Genomic DNA, 18,167 nt, shown 5'->3' with positions numbered 1-18,167 from the left:
AAAGAACACGGGTGAAGGCTTTAATTCGTATTACTTACTTTCGAATACAGCGCATGTGCAAGGAATGGTAGTTTACGAAGAGTTCGACCACTTAGTTGATAACTTTTTCTAAACAAGAAAATGAGAGAAAGAATACTTCGTAGGTTTATCACAGTGAGACGCTTGACTGCTCCTTGCAAGTTCAAGAAGGAGAAGGGCCTCCCAAAGAAACCTAACCAAAAGTCAACCAATATTCGTGATTATTTGAGAGTGGTCCATTACTTGATAACTACTGACTACGATAACAAAGAAAAAACATCTTTACGCCTTAAATGTAGATGTAATACAAAGTTAAATTTTATTTATGTTGCAAGTATTAAGACGGTATATTTTAAACCTCAGTCCTAAATTATTTGAGAACTCATCTGAACATGCACAAACAACTCAACAAACTGTTCGAGTTTACAATCATGGCAATGACAAACAGAACAAGCTTGCATCCTTCTGTGGTTCACTTGGTCACATATTGGGAAATCATAAATTTCAATTATAATGAGGAATTTAGTCATTTAACAAATTTTTCATATTCATAGTGATGGCAACAACAAGCTGGACCTATTTTCATCACTTACTGAGTAATTAATCGCTTGGTCACAAAATATAAGAAGATCATCTGAGCATGCGCAGTACGCTTGGCATGCGCAGCACGCTCAAGCATGCAAAGTCCACTTGACCAATTGTCCGAGTTGATAGTCATGGAAACGACCAACTACATTTACTAGCATCAATTAGGGAGTATATAACTTGCTTATTAACAAACTATTAAAGATCTCAACTGAGCATGCGCAGTTAAATTGATTGGCTGCCAATGTTCATGGTCATGGCAACGACCAATTGCATCTACTAGCCCCGATTTTGAAGTAAATAGCATGTTTAGTAACAATTTAATGGAGAAATCATCTGCGCATGCGCTCGAGCATGCGCAGCCCACTCGACTAATTGTTTATAGTCATGGCAACGACTAACTAGATGTACTTGCACTACATCTGGGGCAATTATCCCACTTAATCGCAAATTATCAAAGAAATTATCTGGGCATGCGCAGTTGTGACTTTAATAATACCACAAATTTCGTAAGCCTCTAAATTTTGTATATATAAATATAAATCTATAGCTTCATATAGTAGATGTCAACTAGCAGTGGAAGCTGGGTGCGATATAGTATGCAGTGGCTTAGGGGTCCACACTTCGGTGGCGACCGCACTCTCCCTGCGTACCCCGAGCAAAGCCTATCGCAGGTGATCTCGGGGTCTGATGGGCGGAAGCTTGCTATTGCATCTCCCAAGTAGGATAGCGTGGAGGGGCCGAAATCTGCTACCGAAACGTTAACATGCCGCGTTTTAGTGCCTTACGCTTAAGAAGGTATCGGGAAGCATGGACCGAAAACGGGGTTTTTTCAAAATTTGTCTTTTTTCTTTACAAGAATTCTTCTCATAAAAGAAACTAGAACATACTGCCAGGGTTCAGACAACTTCTGAAAATCCCCCGGGCGTTGTTTCGTTTTCTTTGTAAAACGAGAAGAATACTAACTTGAAAACATGAAGACTGGGTGACATAATATTTACCATAAACTAAGACAAGAAATGTTTATTTTACTCTGTGACATCACTTTACTTTAAAGTGAAAGGTTTGAACATGGGAGTATCGTTACATGTTTGTAGATGTAGATCGTCCAGGTTAGTAAAGTCCTGAAAAGAACTGTTGTTGTGGATTCTGACTCTAAAGATGACTACCGCTAAGGTTGTTAAGAAGTCAGTCAACATCAACATCAACAGTCCTTCGCAGGACACCACTAACCTCGACGATCTACATCTACAAACATCTACTTCACTCTCGGCTATCTTCTTTAATTCAAGACTACAGTGTGTTACATCGTTGTCGACAAAGCTACAATGGAAAATAGGGAAAAAAGTTGTACATCGGAAAAGAAAACCATGTCATCAACATAGAAGTGAACAAAAATTTCTAACAAACACCGTCAATTTTCGTCAAAATAAAATTTCGTGTATTTTTCAGTTGTACCTTAAATCCAAAATTTGAGTGGCTGGTGATATGATACTGGTCTGTGATGAAACGGTGAACATTAATTTTGATTATTAAAAATTATCTACAATGCAATCGTTTGCAATCAATTTCTATATAGCTGCACACCTCTCTATTTAAGCAACATGTTTGTATAACTTGCACAAACGACTATATTGTGGTATGGAAATAAAGCAGTAGACGTAAAGGTACAAAGTACTGAGAAGAGGGGATATACTTCACGAGGCAAATTGTTGTTTTATATTGTATATGATGACAGGTTGCGGTAAGCCATTTCGGCGTTCCTTTTGGCCAGAAAACATAATTGACCGGCAGCCATTTCGTTGATCACGTGCACAAGAAGACATAAGTTACATACAAACAAATGGTAAATTTTGTAAATAGCTTTGGCTGATGGCGGACCAATATACTGTTTGATGTCGGCTCTGTGGGCGAACAAATAGCGAAGTTAGATGAGAAAGTGAATTAAAAAACTTTCGAGTCACAAACATATTTTCAACCTGTCCACGAACGCAACGTCTATGGCTCTAGTTATGTTCGATGTTGTCAATATAATTACATTAGGATGTCTGAAATAAGAAGAAAACAACATTGGGGAAGACTAGGTTTAGCAAATAAACGCATAAATGTAGTTCAAATCAAGACTTCTGTAAATACGTAATTGATAGATAATAAGTATTTGACTGAGCAAAGTTGTCATCAAGCAAGTTTGTTCATGTCATATAAATATTTTCGTGCTTTTACTCCCTGTAAAAGCGACAACATTGTAGAGAAAGAAATAATACATAGTTCTAAAGATAGCAAATACCATAGTGAATGGTAAATGTAATATAATAAGGAAGATTGTTTTACTCTTGAACACAATACATAGAGACACATATATATAAGGATTTCCGGTTGTATTTCATAGTTGATACATCTTGACTTACAATTCACTGACTGACAACGTCAATCAAAACATGAACGACTTATTATATAGAATGTAAACGGTCCATATAAAACATCCGTTTCCCAAAAAATTAATGCCATTTCCAACCACCCAATCTTCCTCCAAGAATGAACAAACAGTAAGTTCTTATTAATTGTATTCATACAAATTCTATTAGTTTACATCGAAGTTTCGAATACTTGGCTATCATTTGAAAAATTGTTTTGATTTAGTCAAATTTTATATTACATACGTATGATCTTATTTTAATTACAAAAAATTTCTATGAGAATATCAAGTGTACGCTGCTTGAAATTTTGTGCAAGTTATTTCAAAATAGGTGGCAGAAGTCTCTTTTGGAATACTTGAATTTCTTTTGAAATTCTTCACTAAATTAGAGAGCGAGGGAACTCTCTAGTTTAGTTAGAATATTGTAAAAATCTTTTATGTGCATGTTTTTGTGTTTTGTGCATGTTTATGATCATCTGCAAACACCGAAGAATGGAAGTCGAAAATTTTGTCTTCTCGAAACATGCCTTCTTTAAATTTTAATATCTTCTCCAAAAATAAGTAATAAATATTGGTTTAACTTACTGCAAGAAGCGTTGCTTGACAATGACAGGTTACGGCAATGTGGTTCTGAAAGAAATTGAAGCAAAGAAGATTTGATGAACGATACAAACAAATACATGCTTACATCTCTGTTCTGCTATTCTTGATCTTATCGACCTCTGCATCTGAAAAATACTGAGGAAAAAGTTGCAGTATGATGAAGCAAACAAGCAAACAACTGACAAACAAACACATACCGCAGTCTCAATCTTCATCGTTCAGTGCCATGAATAACTGTAAGAATAATGTTAAAATACAATCATGACGAACTGTAGGAGCATATAAATTTTCAAAAACCAGTGTTTGCAGACGATCTGTCGAAATTTCTATCAAAACTGGTACTTTACGATGATTTCCAGAAAACAGCTGTAAACTGCAAACATTTACAGGAAAGGTTTACTTTTATGGCACAAAAGTTACTGTCAGATTTTTCAAACGAAGTCAATCATCTCCATTGAACATAATGGACAGACGAGCATTCATGACGAGCCCTCAAGTTGGATTCGAAAATTTGGAAACAGTTTCCTCTCCCGAGGAATTATCTTTATGATTGCAATAGTTCTATACAATCATACAAAATAGCTATTTTGGCTAAATCATTTACCAAACATTAGAACATCACCGGAAGTTAAATTTTTTATTGCTTTGTAGACACTGTTATAACATCCCTCAATATTATAACAGTGCAATCATAGGCACAAATAAACCATTAAATATTCAAAGTAGACGGCTAGTCTGACTGCCTCGTGATAATCATTTCGCATAGATGTTGAGTTTAAAGATTTTTGCAATACTCTGCCAGCGTATTGCAATTTCTCTTTTCAACCATGATGATTGATTTAATGTAAATTAGATTTTGTTTTAATTTTACACAAGATATGAGCGCAAGAAGCACTCTTATATTAACATGCTCTAAAGCATGTTAACTGATTTGTGCTAACATCTACAAAATTACTCCATGGTATATAGAAGCGCCAGTCAGTTGTTGCACAAGTACAGCACATCTCTTTACTACCAAATCCCCCAGTTATTACCAAATCAAGCACGTGTCAGAACTAGGCAATAATCAAACATAAGCTAGCTCTCTGTTGGTCGGTCGAATTATTGATATGGACAATGAAGAAGGATGTTTTTGGGTCGAAGGATGATCTGTTTCTTCCGTTAGCAACATCTTGAAGTCAACTTTGTTGTCTAGAAATATAGAATACGAGAGAAATGAATTGATTTTTCAGTATCGGAAATCATCGCACCATGAACTTATTATGTTCGTTAATAAATCACTAATCACTTTGGTTACTTCTTAGTACTTTAACATGGCTCTCTGATCAAATAATTTAGTATGTTCAGCATCATAAATTATTGTGACACCCTAGCTCTTGCGTTCACTTCATTGCCATCTTTTCTTATTATCGTCAGTGATTCTTAACCGTGTACACTTTTAAATTATTTGTTTTAAAATTGAGTTACTTAGCCTGTGGCTGTCATAGAAAAATGATTTTCTTCTTTTCAACTTCCAATGGCAAAGTTACACAACGAGAAGGTGCTTTTGGTGCTGTCTTTGGTCATACTAGTCTTACAGCACAAGCAAAAGTGATTATTAATTGTGAAACAAGACAGAATAAATGAAGGATTAGAATCAACATGAGCATAAACAAAACAATATTCAAAAGAATTTCCGTTTTCCTGGTCTTTTAGGTCTCATGAGAAAACAAAATTGAATGCATGGTACATACGAATAGAATAAGCATAAACGATAAAACTTTATTTCTTTTTCTCTTCAGAGTTTACACAGAAAGACATGGAAATCTTCTTTCGTTTTTCTCTTGTTCTTTTTGTGTTCTTCTTTCAGCTAATGCCTAACACATTTCCTTAAGCCTGTGTAATGGTGTAACTTCGCTCTTTTGAGTGGGTGGGAGGAGCTTTAGGAATAAATTTGCCCATAAAAGCGTGGTGTTATTTTTTATGTTGTTTCCTAAGCTGAAAGAAGTATAAAATATTGAAAAGAAGAATATGATTTTTGATGTTTTTTTCTGTAAACCCTCGAGAGAGTCATAAGCACGCTCGTTGCTTATGCTTGTGATTACGTAGACGTTAATGTTCCAACTTTTGCTTATTGTTTTCTTTAACACTTTATTGACACTTGACACAACATTCAAAATAGATATATTCTATTCAAACAGTTCATGAAAAAAATTATTGCTTTGTTCAGACAGTTGGATTGGCTGGATTTGAACAGGACGTTCTATACGAGAAGGGATTACGTTGGTTTTATTCAGTTATTTTGGGGATGATTGACGTATTATCAGTGTACCGTATGTCAAGAAGCATCCTATGGTGATACAGGTGAGCCATCACCCCTCAGATTAAGCTCTAGGATATGTTTGCTACAATGACGGAATCGTTGTAACAAAGTCTTCTGTTCTTACTTCATATGCTTCATCTTGTTTTATACAGTTTTCCAAAATGACTCAACTGTAAATATTGTAAAACAAGCACGATTAAAAGCGTGTATATAAATTTGTAAAATTTAAGAATTGCCCAAGAATTTGTCCAAACAATTAATTTTTTGAGAAATTTCCAGAAATTTCCTTCAAATAGGCCATTCTTTTCTGAGAAATTTCCTTAGAAATAAGACCACATTTGACCATCGTTATCATGTTAACTACTTCATGTAAAAGTTATATATCGTCTTCCAAGAAAACAACATAACAATTTTTTAATTTTTAAACCTCACAAGCATTCGTTCTCCGCAAGAATATTTCTCTCCACATATCTGTTGTAAAAGAGTGAAAGACAAATAATATTTTAAAGAACATATAAAGTTTTTTTTGAAAGCTGAAACAAGGTAATAGATATATATGTTATTGTTATGCCTGAGTCTGACTTTGAGTTTCATAGCGGGAAATTGAAACGATATTTATTTTTTATTTCTACATAGCAAAGATATTTAAGTTTTTTCCTACACAGCCAATATTGTGAATAATCTTTTGTATAACATCTCTAACTAAAGCAATATCGTTAAAATGGATAAAGTTCAAGAACTTTCTGAAGCACTGCCTTTACCAAGTCAGCCATTCTTAAACGTCGAAGTAAATGAATGCAAAGAAAGGTTAGTTCATAATATGAACAAAGGACTGTATGCAGAAGGATATTGAATTGCATTTCATGTAATAATCTAGTTGAGTGAGTCTGTGTTAGTGAAACCATGCTACAGGTGAAACTAGGTAATGAACAAATCATGTTTTGTTTTGTAAAGAAACTTGAATAATTTTAATATGTTACTAGATTGACGTCACTGGTCATATGTTGTGCTTCAACAGACTCACTTCTTCAAATACCACTGTGCTGTCAAAACGTGAACAAAACCATTTATTCAATTTGATAATAAGCATTAACATCTTAATAGTATTTACCACTTTATTTTAGCACTATCCCAGAGTATAGAATTATAAAGCTTGTCAAAGACTTTCTTATCAACATGAAAACAATTCATGGCGACTCATGTTTCGTAGAATTTGTTGATCCTTTTTTAATGGAACATGTCAAGAGCATAACTATTGTGTATGACACAGATAATTTTTCAACATATGGCAGGGTTATTGACCCTATGATCAGACAATATTTACTTTCGCATGTGTGAGAGTAGGTTGTTCACACCCCCCTGGTATGTCACACATCCCTTTTTGTTGAACCCCCACGGAAAAGAAAATGCAAGAACTCTTAGAGGATTGACTTACCGTAAATGCTCGAATAAGCGCCCGGGCGCTTATTTAATTTTGGAGGCGAGAGGGGGCTAATTCGAAGGGGCGCTTATTGGAAGGGGCGCTTATTTCATTTTCGGACTTTTGACGTGAAAATGACACTGGTATTTTATTTCTTGTGACCTTAACTGTAACATAAGTATGAAAATTTTGAAAACGTTAACATTCTAGAAAGCAACATTAACATTTTGTGAAACTTGAAATGTTCTCCAAGCGATTTCCTGGTGCCCGTTAAAGGGCATGTGTATTGTACAATGCGTTTAACATCGTGAAATGTTTTGTATATATAAAGAAAGCCTGCCGTTAATGTTCAGCGGTTGTCTTCAATTTAACACACAATGAAAATAGTACTGACATTGTTTATGCTATATCGCGTCTTTCGCTAACCATTTGATCCTTAATCAATCTCAATTTCTGTATCGCTGTCATCAAGCAATGTTGACACAGGAGCAGCATCTTCAACATCTGATAGCGTGATATCCTGAAAGGATCATTCTCCAGTGTTTGCTGAAGTTGCTGCTGAACTGCCTTCAGTTGTGCCAGGCCAGAATGACAAGGTTGACTCGGCTTTAAGCAGTGTATCAGCTCATCTTGAGAACCGTCGACAGCAAGTGTCAGCGCACAGCACTTGAAGGAGTTAACAATAATGTCCTTATCCAGATCATTCCATGCTTCAATGATCCACTGGACAATCTCTCGCCTAGGAGGAGCTCGCATGTTCCCTGCTGCAGTAAACGTGTGTTGACCATTTGCCATCCACTCGTCATATCTCTCAGTCACTTTGGCTTTGAATGGTTTGTTCCACGATACATCAGGCGCTTGGATATATTTCGTACACCCCAGGTATAATTACAGGATCTATCTTTGCGCGATTGAGCTCTTGTTTAACGCTGTCTAAGACGTGGCATCTAAAGAATCCCAAGCCAGCATCCGTCTGGTGAACGAAAACTGGCCCAAGACACTTTTAACCCAAGAAACGGTTAGTTCTTCATTCATCCATCCATTAATCGAGGACGCTACGACACACTTTGTTCTGAATTCCTCATTCAGTGCTTTCGACTCTCTCTTGGCACCTGGAAAACGATGAACGGCTTTAGTTTGGTACCGTCTCCCTTTGCAGTCAAACACACTGAAACCTTCGTTTTTTCATGGCCAGTTGTTTTCAATCGAATTGTGCTTTCGCCAATGTTGTCGACCGTGGTATTGGATACCATATCTTGCCATACTGCTGTCTCATCCATTGCAATGATATCCCTGTCTTGGTAAGCGATTTTTACGTTGCCGGCGAATCTGCAAAACATACGCTATGAGTTTGTCTATCACTTTCTCGGGGTCCTTTGTGATTCAGTGGTTTTGCGTCTGATTGCCAAACCATGTCTTGACATGAACCGCTGTAACCAACCGGAACTGGCAAGAAACGATGGTGGCATTTCCTTCTCTTTGCATTTCTCGTTATCGAAAAATTTTGCTTTGCTTGCGATCATTTTTCTGGAAACACGAAGGCCATTGGAACGGCGCTCATGTACCCACTGTAATAATGCTTCTTCTAGGTCTTCATCGAATGGCTTTCGTCCGCCTCCTTCAAGCCGCTTTCTCTTGCTGGTATCTTCCAATTTGCTTTTCTTTTGTCGCCATTCTCTTACTCTCTTGCGGTCGACACCAAACTTTGCTGCGGCTTTTCGGTTACTGTTACACTCTTCGGCAAATTGAACAGCCTTAAGTTTAAATTCGTTAGAATAAGAAGAGTTCTTCAATCCTGCGTGCGATGTAGATGCTAGAGTTATACTTTCGTCCATGATGTCAAAGGTAAGCATGCTGTAATGCGAGAAGGCCGGAAAGACCTCCCATGAGAAGATCACATTGTATCACGTGCTACCAAACACGTGTGTGACATTCATCTGCTGTTTACAACATGGCGCGTTCAAGCTATACCTTTACTTGGCAAATGGTTTACGAAATAGAATTTGCGTCTGTGATAAGAGGACACCATGTTTATAAAGCTGAATGGTCACCACAGCTTGGAGAACGGCTAGTGTGTCGGAAAGACGATCGAAAGGAGGCTAAAGAGCACGATGAATATGCGATTGGAACATTTATTCAAGACAGTGGCAAGCTGGTTGGACATGCGCCCATTGAACTTTCCTTCCTCGTGTTTACATTTTTACGAGCTCATGAGGATAATGCGGTGGAGGTAAAAGTAACTGGAAAAGAAAACTTGAAAACGGCCTAGTTGTTCCAGGAACTTTTAAAGCAGTAACACGAAGCCGGCGACTGGGAGCAAAGTTTAACGAGGAACTTGATAAAGTAAAGCTCCTATGTGCCCACATGGATATTGAAATCAAGCAAATGAGAAGCAAACCTCTGAAGAACATTGATTTTGAGTTCTAACGAATGTCCGTTACCGATGTAAAAATTAAAATACTGTGTATCGAACTGAGTACCGAAGTTCATCTTTTATCGGGGAAGGGTGGGGGTGGGGGCGCTTATTTGAGAGGACGCTTAGCAAAACCCGTCTTTTCTCGAGGGGGCGCTTATTTCAAAATTTGAGTCCTAGGGGGCGCTAATTCGAAGCGGGGCGCTTATTGGAAGCTGGGCGCTTATTCGAGCATTTACGGTAGTTTGATAATGAAGATTTACATGAAGTACATATTTCTGTCAAACCTTCATAATTCTTTTAACAGATAATTGATTTGAAAAAAGTTATGCTAAAGTATCATGTCTATCAACTTCATGATGGGGGGCATGGATATGAAGAACTTGAGGATGATATATCTGCTCCAGACAACTGGCTTTTGCCTACAGGTGGGTAAATTTTGCCTGCAGGTGGTCAACTCACTTCAGTCCCAGGTCTTTTCGCTTTCACGAGTTATAAGTATTAGCAACTAATACAATTAATTCATCATTTTAGAGGATTTTCAGGGCTTGTGGAAAAGCTTGCTCTTTGACTCGGATGTGAAAAATCAGGTTGTTCTTCATAATGAACATTTAATGATTTCTCTCGTAAGCGAAGTTTAAATTGTAGCTTGTTAAGGACGTCTTTAGCGCCGAAATAAGTTAACGTTTAAACAGTTAGCTGTCAAAACGTCAAATAGATTTTTTAAGGATTTTCCTAATTTCTCCTATTTTCCAATGTACATTATGTACTCGGAGTTACTGATCAACGGAGTTACTGATCTGCTAACTTATTAATCTCTAATATTTTCAAAAGGTTTACGCAAGCGATGACATTGTGCACCGTAGTGGTGACAAAGCTTACTTAGTAAACATTAAAAATACACATCTCAGCAATTCTAGCGAGTTATATCGATTAAAAAAATGTTAAAAATTTTGTTGTTCTAATTTATTTACGAAAGTATATGTCGTGCCATGACTATGATATTTCATGTATCTCATTTTTATCTTATTTTTTTAGTTGCTAAAATATGCGGCAACGACACTTCTCTTCTCCGACAGGTTTGTCGTGTGAAATGAAACTATTGAACTGAAGACTTTTTAGAGAAGCCAAATTGCAAAATCATTCGTTTTTCCATCTTTTTAAAATCACTCCCAAACAATGACATTTTCAAAGTATATATTAGTCACGTGTTTGAATCATATTTTAGAGGCGTGGATTTCAACATCATCTCGTGAAATAAAGTTACCTTATTGCATGGTAAGTTAGTTTCCTTGGTAACCAGACGTGAGTCCTTGCGTCATCGTCCGTCACGTGTATCTTTTTTGCGAATCAAATTAGATTCTATTTTTGCGTGTGTTGACTTTGTAACAACTCTCATCTTAACGGAGTAAATCTCTTATCACTCATAACATTCAAGATTGAAAAATCACATATCAAAGTATTGATAAGAATAAGTTAGCTACAATCATATAGAATGAAACGCGAGAGACGTGATGGTGTTTTAACGAGCCAACTATTAAATGACGTCAAGGCTACCATGTTTGTGTACCGCTGTGACGTCACTCGAAAACAAACAACGAAGCCAATCAAACAACAGCCACTCATAGTACATGATGTTTGTCTTCACGTGATCTACTGCAAATATCCAGAAGAATGAGTTGAGCTTTTCTTTAAAACTTTCACAGAGCCAACCGGTACTGGTGAAACATCCTTATGCAAGGCGCTTGCTCAAAATTATCCATACGACTTTCTAAAGGTAAAAACACTACATTTTATTTTGATGTTACGTAAATCGCAATCCATTACTATCCATGTGTGTAATGCAACTAATATTGCCACGTAATTTTATTGTTATGTCGTGAATTATAAATACAAAGTATAATCCGAAAGGTTATATCCGAAAATGTTGTAAACTCAACATCAAATTTAGAAAACAAGACGATTAAAATGTAAATATTACACTTTCAATTGTTTTGCTTTGTAACTTTTATTTAAGTTTACAAGATGTTCTTTGGCATTATCTTTTACTTTGTTTTAATGAAATTGTCGTCTACCTAAGGATTATGAACTATAAATTAAAGTGTGTTTCTACTTTTGAATCCTTAGATTTAACTATGGCCAGCTTATTGAAATAAACATTCACAGTTTATTTTCCGAGGTAGGCATCATTTTGAATAGCTCAAAGCAACATCACCGAGTGCGAAAATCCTCTGGAACCAAAATTACATTGCCATAAATTTTCCGTGAAACCTTTGTCGTCACCCCCTGTCAATATAAAATGCACGGCTCACATCAAAATATCAGTTCAGAAAACTGACATTTATATACCTGGGATTGAGATGTCGTTGAAGTTAATAAATCTAGTTCCGTATCACAAAATGATCATATCCAATTAAAAAGCATCTGTAATTTAAAATGTACATTGACATTATCTTTCCTTACAAACAGAGTGGAAAGTTAATGATGAAAATGTTTCAGAAAATTCAAGAGTTTATTGACGACAAATAAGCTTTAGTTTGCGTTCTTATCGACGAGGTAAACTTTGCTTAAACATTTCTTTCTTAATGCTCATGGTCAGATAGATGAGAAATCATTTACTATTTGTGTTTCTTGTTTCACAAAATACCCGAAGCACATGTACGCTTGTCGGTAATGTTTAAGGAAAATACCTTTGCTATCCATATCTTTTACTTCTGAAGGTTGAAAGTTTAACATCGGCAAGAAAATCTGCGTTGAACGGACAAGAACCTTCAGATGCCATTCGTGTTGTGAATGCATTTCTCACTCAAATTGACCATATAAAACTGTAAATGCAAAATATAAGCAGAATATGCATTTCGGCGAACATTGCGTTCTCATGGATTTTTTAGTGAACTAAGAGATTGTATTCGGTTATATGAACGGCGAGGCCAGCCGGCAGGGTTGTTGCGTTATGTATTATTTAATAAAATAGAGACTTTGTAGAAAATAGTTCTAAAGATAGCAAATACCATAGTAAATGGTAAAAGTAATATAATAAGTTGATAGTTCTTACAAGAACTGTTGTAAGTAAAGAGCACTAACCCAATAGTTCTAAATTAAACGACACGATGCATTTCGGCAGACTACTCCTCAGGTGTCAACGTCTGCTGAATGAAAATTTACAATCTACCGATATTTATAATGCCAAGACAACAGTCTTTATCAACTTATTATATTACATTTACCATTCACTATGGTATTTGCTATCTTTAGAACTATGTATTATTTCTTTCTCTACAATGTTGTCGCTTTTACAGGGAGTAAAAGCACGAAAATATTTATATGACATGAACAAACTTGCTTGATGACAACTTTGCTCAGTCAAATACTTATTATCTATCAATTACGTATTTACAGAAGTCTTGATTTGAACTACATTTATGCGTTTATTTGCTAAACCTAGTCTTCCCCAATGTTGTTTTCTTCTTATTTCAGACATCCTAATGTAATTATATTGACAACATCGAACATAACTAGAGCCATAGACGTTGCGTTCGTGGACAGGTTGAAAATATGTTTGTGACTCGAAAGTTTTTTAATTCACTTTCTCATCTAACTTCGCTATTTGTTCGCCCACAGAGCCGACATCAAACAGTATATTGGTCCGCCATCAGCCAAAGCTATTTACAAAATTTACCATTTGTTTGTATGTAACTTATGTCTTCTTGTGCACGTGATCAACGAAATGGCTGCCGGTCAATTATGTTTTCTGGCCAAAAGAACGCCGAAATGGCTTACCGCAACCTGTCATCATATACAATATAAAACAACAATTTGCCTCGTGAAGTATATCCCCTCTTCTCAGTACTTTGTACCTTTACGTCTACTGCTTTATTTCCATACCACAATATAGTCGTTTGTGCAAGTTATACAAACATCTTGCTTAAATAGAGAGGTGTGCAGCTATATAGAAATTGATTGCAAACGATTGCATTGTAGATAATTTTTTAATAATCAAAATTAATGTTCACCGTTTCATCACAGACCAGTATCATATCACCAGCCACTCAAATTTTGGATTTAAGGTACAACTGAAAAAATACACGAAATTTTATTTTGACGAAAATTGACGGTGTTTGTTAGAAATTTTTTTGTTCACTTCTATGTTGATGACATGGTTTTCTTTTCCGATGTACAACTTTTTTTCCCTATTTTCCATTGTAGCTTTGTCGACAACGATGTAACACACTGTAGTCTTGAATTAAAGAAGATAGCCGAGTAAGTGAAGTAGATGTTTGTAGATGTAGATCGTCGAGGTTAGTGGTGTCCTGCGAAGGACTGTTGATGTTGATGTTGACTGACTTCTTAACAACCTTAGCGGTAGTCATCTTTAGAGTCAGCATCAACAACAACAGTTCTTTTCAGGACTTTACTAACCTGGACGATCTACATCTACAACATGTAACGATCTCCCATGTTCAAACCTTTCAAACCTTTCAAAGTAAAGTGATGTCACAGAGTAAAATAAACATTTCTTGTCTTAGTTTATGGTAAATATTATGTCACCCAGTCTTCATGTTTTCAAGTTAGTATTCTTCTCGTTTTACAAAGAAAACGAAACTACGCCCGGGGGATTTTCAGAAGTTGTCTGAACCCTGGCAGTATGTTCTAGTTTCTTTTATGAGAAGAATTCTTGTAAAGAAAAAAGACAAATTTTGAAAGGAAAAAACCCCGTTTTCGGTCCATGCTTCCCGATACCTTCTTAAGCGTAAGGCACTAAAACGCGGCATGTTAACGTTTCGGTAGCAGATTTCGGCCCCTCCACGCTATCCTACTTGGGAGATGCAATAGCAAGCTTCCGCCCATCAGACCCGAGATCACCTGCGATAGGCTTTGCTCGGGGTACGCAGGAGAGTGCGGTCGCCACCGAAGTGTGGACCCTAAGCCACTGCATACTATATCGCACCCAGCTTCCACTGCTAGTTGACATCTACTATATGAAGCTATAGATATATTTATATATACAAAATTTAGAGGCTTACGAAAGTTGTGGTATTATTAAAGTCACAACTGCGCATGCCCAGATAATTTCTTTGATAATTTGCGATTAAGTGGGATAATTGCCCCAGATGTAGTGCAAGTACATCTAGTTAGTCGTTGCCATGACTATAAACAATTAGTCGAGTGGGCTGCGCATGCTCGAGCGCATGCGCAGATGATTTCTCCATTAAATTGTTACTAAACATGCTATTTACTTCAAAATCGGGGCTAGTAGATGCAATTGGTCGTTGCCATGACCATGAACATTGGCAGCCAATCAATTTAACTGCGCATGCTCAGTTGAGATCTTTAATAGTTTGTTAATAAGCAAGTTATATACTCCCTAATTGATGCTAGTAAATGTAGTTGGTCGTTTCCATGACTATCAACTCGGACAATTGGTCAAGTGGACTTTGCATGCTTGAGCGTGCTGCGCATGCCAAAGCGTACTGCGCATGCTCAGATGATCTTCTTATATTTTTGTGACCAAGCGATTAATTACTCAGTAAGTGATGAAAATAGGTCCAGCTTGTTGTTGCCATCACTATGAATATGAAAAATTTGTTAAATGACTAAATTCCTCATTATAATTGAAATTTATGATTTCCCAATATGTGACCAAGTGAACCACAGAAGGATGCAAGCTTGTTCTGTTTGTCATTGCCATGATTGTAAACTCGAACAGTTTGTTGAGTTGTTTGTGCATGTTCAGATGAGTTCTCAAATAATTTAGGACTGAGGTTTAAAATATACCGTCTTAATACTTGCAACATAAATAAAATTTAACTTTGTATTACATCTACATTTAAGGCTTAAAGATGTTTTTTCTTTGTTATCGTAGTCAGTAGTTATCAAGTAATGGACCACTCTCAAATAATCACGAATATTGGTTGACTTTTGGTTAGGTTTCTTTGGGAGGCCCTTCTCCTTTTGAACTTGCAAGGAGCAGTCAAGCGTCTCACTGTGATAAACCTACAAGTATTCTTTCTCTCATTTTCTTGTTTAGAAAAGTTATCAACTAAGTGGTCGAACTCTTCGTAAACTACCATTCCTTGCACATGCGCTGTATTCGAAAGTAAGTAATACGAATTAAAGCCTTCACCCGTGTTCTTTGTTGTACATGCATGTACTTATATTGTCCCTCAAACCTACGTAATAGGCACAAACGATAACCTCAGAAGAGTTTTTGAATAATCTTTCAATGATTGTTGACAAGCAGTTCAAAGAAAAAGAGAATCTTTGCTCAGTTGGTGAAGAAAAAAGCGTGCAAGCGTGATCTTTTTAACGATTGTATACTTTTTATACATTCATAGAAATCTTTTGGATATGCTTTGTTGAAGATTAAGATTTTTTTATTGCTCAATTTAAGTCAATTTGGTAAGATAGATCACAAAGTTTGCTAATTTATATTGGTACTTTGAGACTCCTTACATGACGTTTCCCCAACACACCCGAGGTCAAATGCAGCAATGTGTATAGTTCGTTATTGAGGAAAATGTGTAGATTATTTTAAATAGGGAAGGATATTTATACGATATAGTTAATTGCAACTGTTTAATTTCAACGTATGTTTACATTAAATTACATCCTTAAGCCAACTTTACTAATATTGATCGCTATTTTCATGTTATACATCTATAATCATCTTGTTAAAGATTTGAATCTCTGCTGCGATAATACAGGTTTGTACTGCTATCTCATCTTTGTTTGTTTCCTATCTGATAGCATGTCAACTCCGGGGACCAGATTTTTTATCGAGATTTATATGACATTAGAGATTGTCGTACGTCAGTCTAATATCTTGAGCATGAACGATATGTTGTTGAAAGATAAGTTTACATATACTCTAGCGTAGTGTCTTCATCAGGAGTGATCGAATGTTGAAACTTGAGTCACAATATGCTCCAGTCTTATGATTTGTCAGGAGTGATCTTTTATTGAAAGTTTCGCTAATGTTATTTAACCATGTTATCTAAAAACTTTATCCTCCATATGCATGTGAAACATGTTTTACAAATGCATGTGAAACTCGTCAACACTTTGTTACGGCATTCGTAATATCCGTGACAACGTTAAAAATGTTTTATTTTTCTCTACAACTTTATACCTGCATATGCATGTCATATACAAGCTTTCCTTTGATTTGACGGGAAATGGTTTTATTCACTCTTACATCTTCTGCCTTTATAATTAGTCGATCTGTATTTCTAAACTAATATTTACAAATGCCCCAAGAGAATCTTTTTATTTTATTGGCTCTCTTCTACAAATACAATACCATGTCCGACTATTTGATTGCACGAATTTTTAATTTGATCACGTTTTTGACACGTGTGTTTTACCATGGGAAAGATGGATTGCTTAAATGTACCTAGTTGTTTAGACTACTTGGATCCATAGTTATCCTGTAATATATACTCTTGTGAAACACCAATGAGCATACGTAGTGTGTCTTCTATAACCTCTATTCTTGTTCTCCACTTCATCATCTATCCATATTTGTTCTTTTTTAGTTCTCAGCTCAACACAACCCTAGTCTGAAGTTCCTAAAACCTTGATCTACCCAAGAAAGATCTATGGTGGTAACATGTTAGGTATGGCTAGTGGTTGGTCATCGTCATTGAGCCTTGTGACTCCAGTTCAGTATACGTTAATTGTCCTGAAGACGTTAAGGAGGTTGCTAGTAAAGCGTCGCCTAAACCAGAAGTTAGTTTTCATGGTATGCTAACGGATTACGCAAACGTTGTTAGGAATAAGTTCACATAAAATGGTTATGGTCTCGTTCCATCGTATTCTGAGAAGGTTTCATGTTCATCCTGTATCTTTCACCAATGTTACAAATACTTAGTTTTTTTATGCTTTTTGAAATTGTCGTTTTTATGACTATTATTTTAGAGCATAGACATTGAAAAATCTTGTGGTAGTACAGGTATTTTCAACATTTTTTTGTTGAAAAATTCTCTAGTTTCAATTCTTCGAAATTTCTCATCTTAATTTTCACCTTTACTTTAGAATCCTTTCGATACGAGAAATCGTCGGGATTTGAGGTACTTAATACGATATATTGAATTTAAGTTTTATAGCGTTAATAACTCTCATCTGTCCATCGTAACTTTGCTATAATTCTATGGATAAATTATGTTTTATATATAACAGATTATTGATGATCCTACTTCACCTGAAGTTGTTCCTTAAGAACGACGTATGAAGTTACTGTCGTCAATTAATAATAGAGCCCTTGATAAAGGGTTGGATGGTCGAAATTATTAATGTCATGGTTGTTTCAGACCAATTGGAATGAGTATGATCAATGAATTCTCGACTTGTTATTTGCTAATAACTCAAATATATTTATTTTCAAATTTCTTAGCATAATAAATGTTATCTT

General features: G+C 36.0%; 3 long non-coding RNA genes and 2 pseudogenes across 3 annotated transcripts; 2 read left to right on the top strand and 3 right to left on the bottom strand.

The window, feature by feature from the left end:
- Window positions 1-18,167, bottom strand: part of LOC124443246 — a 28,446-nt pseudogene that overhangs the window by 506 nt on the left and 9,773 nt on the right.
- On the bottom strand, window positions 1,873-2,901 carry LOC124443292. Its single transcript, XR_006947601.1, has 3 exons — window positions 2,583-2,901; window positions 2,441-2,507; window positions 1,873-1,926 (listed from the first exon to the last, which is right to left on the bottom strand). It is a non-coding gene; the product is annotated as an uncharacterized LOC124443292 (long non-coding RNA).
- On the bottom strand, window positions 4,466-4,974 carry LOC124443311. Its single transcript, XR_006947621.1, has 2 exons — window positions 4,920-4,974; window positions 4,466-4,813 (listed from the first exon to the last, which is right to left on the bottom strand). It is a non-coding gene; the product is annotated as an uncharacterized LOC124443311 (long non-coding RNA).
- On the top strand, window positions 5,827-14,107 carry LOC124443271 (annotated as a pseudogene).
- LOC124443283 lies at window positions 6,398-16,435 on the top strand. The gene is made up of 3 exons (XR_006947587.1): window positions 6,398-6,408; window positions 15,786-15,854; window positions 15,939-16,435. It is a non-coding gene; the product is annotated as an uncharacterized LOC124443283 (long non-coding RNA).

This window comes from Xenia sp. Carnegie-2017, unplaced genomic scaffold, assembly GCF_021976095.1.
Source record: "Xenia sp. Carnegie-2017 unplaced genomic scaffold, XeniaSp_v1 HiC_scaffold_20, whole genome shotgun sequence".
NCBI classification, from domain to species: domain Eukaryota; kingdom Metazoa; phylum Cnidaria; class Anthozoa; order Malacalcyonacea; family Xeniidae; genus Xenia; species Xenia sp. Carnegie-2017.
This window is presented reverse-complemented; position numbering and strand designations above follow the sequence as displayed.